We start from the raw sequence: 6,937 nt of genomic DNA, 5'->3' as shown, positions 1-6,937 counted from the left end.
AACCTTAGCACAGGCTGTAATTTAGGCAAAATAAAAAGAGAATCTGGTATTATCTGTCAACAAACAGTTTAGAAAGCTTTTTCCATAAAATTAAATAATGACGTGATATGTTATTCCCTGTACTTTTAGAGCATAATTACAATAATGAGACTTATTTAATATAATGAGACTATATTTTAAAAATGTTATGCCAAGCATGCTACTTGATGTTGCTTTGCTATTAAGCTACTTAATATTTTCCATTTAAATTTTTATGAAATCCAGGAAGAACGTGAGGAGAAATTCTGTTGAATTATAAAGCATATTGAAACAGAAAAAATGAAAGCCTCTCTTGCATCGTCTAGAGTCAGATAGCAACAGAGTTGCAAGCTTATAGCTTCGGCTAGAGTCCACAAGCCCTCTGCAATGAATACAAATTTATAGCGCTTTAAAGCATAATAAAAAGAGCATGCTTGATATTTTATTTCCTCTCCTGTCATTGTGGCTATCAAAAAGTTGCAGTTAATGTCAGCTTTGGAAATTTGTCTGGAAAAAAAACCAAAATTATTATGGCACCAATGCACATAAGGGTGATAAATGCAAAGAGCAGGGCACTCTTGGCCAGAACAGAAAATGGAAATGGCACTGAAGAAATTACTTGCTGGTAGAAAAAGCAGAGTCAGACTGATTAAGTGCTATTGCAGTTGGAGATAAAGGGCCCAGCCCTGAGAAAGGCACCGACCACGCGTTTTCCAGGAGGGGTCTTTCCTCTCTAGAGTGAGACTTTTCAACTTTCAATTTTGTGATTAGTCCCCTGTTTCAGAGGGAGATGGAGAAGTCATCATATACCGATGGCAAAATCCGGGCCATTAGAAGGACCAGTTTTTTAATCCCTGTTGCTCTCACACTGCCTGGCTAGATGACCTTAAGCATGTTTCTGAAATTATTCAAGCTCTGTTTTTTTAATCTGGAGAATGGAGATAATGATATTACCTATATCATAGTGTTGTGAGGTTTCACTGAGACAGTATATGGAAAGCACATAACGAATAAAGTTTCAATAAATGTTTGTGTTATTGTTATTACTTGATATGAATTGCCCAAGATACTTCTTTCTAGTTATACTTGCTTTATTTTTATTTTTATTTTTTGGAACAGAGTCTCTATCACCCAGGTTGGAGTGCAGTGGTGTGATCTTGGCTCACCGCAACCTCCATCTCCCTGGCTCAAGTGATTCTCCTGCCTCAGCCTCTTGAATAGCTGGGATTACAGGTGTACGCTACCATGTCTGGCTAATTTTGTTTTGTATTTTCAGTAGAGACAGGGTTTTGCCATGTTGGCCAGGCTGGTCTTGAATTCCTGACCTCAAGTGATCCACCTGCCTCAGCCTCCCAAAGTGCTGGGATTACAGGTGTGAGCCATCATGTCCATCCTTATACTTTTTTCTTTTGGGACGAGGGCTCACTCTGTTGGCCAGGCTGGAGTGCAGTGGCCATCATCTGTAGCCTTGACCGCCTGGACTCAAGTTATCCTCCCATCTCAGCCTCCAAAGTAACTAGGACTCTAGGCATGTGCCCAGCTAATTTTTTTTTTTCCTGTAGAGTTGGGGTCTCACTGTAATGTAGATAAATCCCCAAATTAGGGTCAGTTAGGGAGGGTTATTGACTTCACACAGGAGAGAATTCAAGAATGAGCCAACAGAATACAGTGGAAGCAAAGGAAGTTAATAACAGCAATAGAGTATGGGAAAATGGCTGCTCCATAGGCAGAGCAGGGCTATCCCACAGGCAGAGAGTAGCATATACAGATTGCTGTCCAGCTAGATTTATAGCCATTCACAAATTTTCTAGAAGAGGGGTAGAGAGGTTCCAGAACTGAGAGTTCCTCTCCTTTTAAGCCATATAAGGTAACTCCTGGGCGTTGCCATGACATTTGTAAACTCGTGATGCTGGTAGGAGTGTCTTAGCATGCTAATGCATTATAATTGGCTTATAATGAACAGTGAGGGCAACTAGAAGTCCCTTTTGTCACCATCTTGGTTGTTGCTGGTTTTGGCCAGTTTATTTACTGCATCCCGTTTTAACCATATTCTATTTTGATCAGCAGGGTCATGACGGGTGCTCAGAAAACGAGTGCTGCTGATCAACAACCTCAACTATGTTGCCCAGGTTGGTTTTGAACTCCTGGGTTTAAATGATCCTCCTGCCTTGGCCTCCTAAAGTGCTAGGATTACAGGTGTGAGCCACCATGCCCAGACTGGTTATACTTTCTGTTGGTAAGGTGCTATACCACCTCTTCACCTTGTGACAGGGACCACAGTTACCACCTAAAAACCATTCCCTCCTTTTTATCATCAGAACCACAGTTTAACTTAGGACAGCAGTGTACTCAGACAAAACACTACACTTCCCAGCTTCCACTGAAACTGAGCATGATTTCAGTGGAAAACATTGGCTGGGGCTTCAAGGAAAACTGGCTCAGATTTCCAGGTATGACTTGGAAGGTCGACAAGATGGCTGTAGCTTCAGCAACTCTTTTGGAACTACAAGGGAAAGGCAAGTGTAGGGGAGAAGTTACCAAAACTGTCTCAGTTTGGAAATTCTTGAGGCACTGAAGTAATGCTAGCAACCTTTTATTTCCAGAATTTTTGTCTCTGAAGACATACGAGCTCTTACGTGTTTAGGTCACCATTACTTCGAGTTTGCTGTGATATGTTGCCAAACCAAGCTGTGACTCACATACATCACACCGTGTTAAATTCCTTGAAAAATAACGACAGTTTTATCATTCAAGGTATCATTACAATAATGTCTCATTGTATGAGGTGATCTGGGTAATTTTGTGTTTGAAACAAATAAATGAAAAACAACTGACTGCAAACTCTCCCTCATAGCATTTTTGTAAAGATGGAATGGAAAGAAAGCACGGAAGTTAACCTGCTTAGCACAGCTCCGGACTCATAGTGGTTACTTGGTTCATAGTGGCTAATATTATAGGGCTACCACAAAGGGAAGCAAGCTAGAAAAAATCCTGTTTATCCTTGGACTAAAATGCAGGGACAATCATTTTTATAGCTCATCCGTTGGCAATCTGTATTGTTATTTTCCAAACCTTTTTTTGTCTGACAGATTCATTATTCAGGAGGATTTCAGCTCAAAAATAATTGAGACAGCAAGGCCTTAAGGAAAGGCAATGGAGACTTGAATTACAAAAGGAGTGGCCTTCTACTTGAAGATAGTGCCAGGTAACAATTTGTAATCTCTGGATGTTACATTTCTGGGATATGAGAGAAGTCATATGACCAAACCCTGTACCCAGTATCTGAAGGGATTATATCACTGTTCAGTGCTTGGATAGGATGTAGATGCAGGAAAAGGCAGCTGTGCCTGGTGCTTAGAGTGTTAGTTGACCATGGGCGGTTTGTGACTCACATACATCACACCGTGTTTGTTTGTTGTCTCTTCATTCTTCACAGGTTACATGTGCAAGTTCAGGTGGAGCTGGTATGTAACATATGGTGGAAATTTGGACTGTGATGTCAAAAGGTCACTCACTGGGGAAGCAGGTCTATTCTGAGCTGACTCTAGTCAGCCATATTGGTTCCAGCCAGTTTCAATCTGTCAACCAATTTTGTTGGAAAGGGAAAGGATTGTAACAAACTGTTCCCTTGTCTGCTGCCCTGCAAGACAAACTCAAGAATTTTTTTGTTAGTTCCCAAATTTTCTAACCCTGTGGGGCACAGTTCCCAGAGGTTGGCTTATTCTTTCCAGATTCTCTACTCCTGTTTGCCAGTGATAAAGCCAGTATCACAACATGGAGGAGGATTGGCTCAGTGGCTCTGTGTGAAGTTTTAATTTAATTTAATTTATTTTTTGAGAGAGAGTCTCACTCTGTTGCATAGGCTGGAGTGCAGTGACATGATCTTGACTTACTACAACCCCTGCCTTCCAGATTCAAGTGATTCTCCTGCCTCAGCCTTCGGAATAGCTGGAATTATAGTTATGCACCACCAAGCCCGGCTAGTTTTTATTGTATTTTCAGTAGAGACAGTTTCACCATGTTGGCCAGGCTGGTCTCAAACGCTTGGCCTCCAGTGATCCACCCATCTCGGCTTCCCAAAGTGCTGGGATTACAGGCATGAGCCACTGCACCCGGCCTGTGAGAAGTTTTTAAATGGTGAAAACATCTGTAAGGACCCTCCCTGCAACCTGTGTTGGTCAGTGTGACAAATGACTAATAATTAACTTTGAAACTTTCATATGGACATAGTTCCCAGAATGAAACCTGAGTGAGGTCACTATTCACATGCCAAGGATTTTTTTTTAACTGCCCAGTCTGTTTTAGCATTACGCTATTTTTAGTTAAGCTGTAAAAGGTGAAAAAATGGAAGAGACAGCTCCTAGACACTGTGTATTTATCTAATCTTAAATTTATTCTCACTGGACATAGGAGAAAGGCGTCTGAAAATTGTTGGCAATGTCCTGAGGGTCTTGGTGTCACAAACATCTTATTGTGAAGCCACAGTGTCCTAGATGATGTGTAAAACACACAAAAGGTAAGATTACTGCTTTCCCAGAATTTTGCATTGCTTATCCAAACTATGACCTAATTTAAGTGGAAGGAAACATTTTGTACAACAATCATTTATAGCTATATTATATAGTATAGATAGATGGTAACCACCTTCTAAAATTATAAATTTTTTTTGTGACCTGTAATCCCAACACTTTGGGAGGCCAAGGTGGGCAGATCACTTGAGGTCAGGAGTTCGAGACCAGCCTGGACAACATGGTGAAACCCTGTCTCTACTAAAAATACAAAAATTAACCAGGCTTGGTGGTACGTGTCTGTAGTCCCAGCTACTTGGGAGACTGAGGTGAGAGGATTGCTTGAACTCAGGAAGTGGAGGTGGTAGTGAGCTGAGATCGCACCATTGCACTCCAGCCTGGGTGACAGAACAAGACTCTGTCTTAAAAAAAAAAAAAAAAAAAAAAAAAAGGAGGTTGTAGTGAGCCAAGATTGCACCACTGTACTCTAGCCTGGGTGACAGAACAAGACTCTGCCTCAAAAAAAAAAAAAAAATATTTTTTGTGATAGTGAAAAACAAGCTAATTCAACTCTACACTGTACATAAGAGACACACATAAATCAAAGAGATTATGGTATATCCATACAATGGAGTCTTTTACAGGTGACAGAGAAATAAAGACAATCTTTGTGTACATAGAGTGATCACCAAGATATAGTTTGGCAAAAAAAAAAAAAAAATGACGGTCCAGAACTGTATTATAGTATGCTAGTGTTTGATTAAGACAAGGTGTGTGTGTATGTGTCTATATGTGAATATGTGTGTGCATACATGTGTGCTCACACACACTTCTGTATGTACTTATTGTTGGAAACGGATGCTTGGTGCTACAAAGAAAAATCAGCATTGAGACAAAAGATATTTTGGCAAGGCAATTATTACTTTCTGCAGAAAGGGTGCTCTTGTCAGCTATCTTGCCACGAGAGTACAACAAACAAAGGAAAAGCAGACACATTTATCCTTTACGCATTTGGGGTTATCTATACTGCTGTGTCTGATCTTCTTTAGCTTGGGCTAGACTTCACAATCTAAAACTGAACTTGATTGGCTAATAACTTAAAACTTTTTTGAATAGGTGAAAGCAATGGAGAACAAAAAGGAAGTCTAAATAAGGAAGGGACATAGGCTGCGAGTTGGGACACGCCTGTGAGCACGTCTAGCCCAGATATGTTGGTTAAAGTACAAGGACATAGAATGTACTACGTGCCTGTGAGCATGTTTAACAGCTACATAGGATAGGGCTTAACAAAAAAGCTATTAAAAAGCAAGAAGGCTTTGAAGAAAGTTAGTCTTTAAAAGAGACTATTATTTCTAACATTTATTGTTATTATTCTTTAATAAGAAAGGAAACTTTGAAGAGGAACTTTTCTACTTCCCACACTTACATTAAAATGATTATCTGTAAATGGGATAGTATAAAAGGTGAAAAAGATAGGAATGAAAGCTATTCCTATCAACAAGCCCTTCCCTTTGCAACAAAAGTTTTCTAAAAAGTGCCTTGAGCTGGGCATCATGGCTCATGCCTGTAATCCCAGCTCCTTGGGAAGCTGAGGTGGGAGGATCACTTGAGCTCAGGAGTTTGAGCCTGTAATAAGCTATGACTATGCCTCTATGCTCTAGCCTGGGTGACAGAGCAATACCCTGTCCTACAAAAACCAAAAAACATGTATCTTGATATATAATTCTGTTTTTGTAATTATATTTGTTTTATTTAATTAAAAGGATAAAACTGAATCAAATGAAGAGAGCAGTCTTTAAAAATGGAAAACAATCTGAAACTAATGAACCTAACTGTGTGTCGAGTTGGTAGCATATTCATAGAGGAAAATAAAATTTCTTCAAGTGACTTTAAAATACAGTATTTTTCCTGCACATCCTTATGAGATATAATTTTAGAACAAAAGAACTACAAAGAAACTTGAAACTGCAGTATTTATTGATAGTAGAAATATTGGCATTATTTGAAACTATTATTGATATATTGAAAAGTAAAGTGAAATTAAAACTTACATAAATATCATTCAGAATGAAGATATTCAGTAATCAGTACAAGAGCAAAGAAATAATGTACAAAAATCAAGGAAGTTTATATTCATGGGTTAAAAAAACGAAATGTATGAATTAATATGAATGAAATAATTTAAAACAATTTTTTAAAAAAGAAAAAGTATAAAAAAATTTAAAAATCAAGGAAGTTAAAACATTGTCATTTTAAATTTGAATTGGAAATATAAGAATGAACTCAAAATTATATTTTTCTCTTAAAAATGTACATTTTAGCAGGCCGGGCACAATGACTCACACCTGTAATCCAGCACTCTGGGAGGCCAAGGTGAGGGGATCATGAGGTCAGGAGTTCGAGACCAACCT

The sequence above is a fragment of the Aotus nancymaae genome, unplaced genomic scaffold (genome assembly GCF_030222135.1).
Source record: "Aotus nancymaae isolate 86718 unplaced genomic scaffold, 86718_ANA_hifiasm-v0.15.2.pri h1tg000008l, whole genome shotgun sequence".
In the NCBI taxonomy this organism is placed as follows: Eukaryota; Metazoa; Chordata; class Mammalia; order Primates; family Aotidae; genus Aotus; species Aotus nancymaae.
This window is presented reverse-complemented; position numbering follows the sequence as displayed.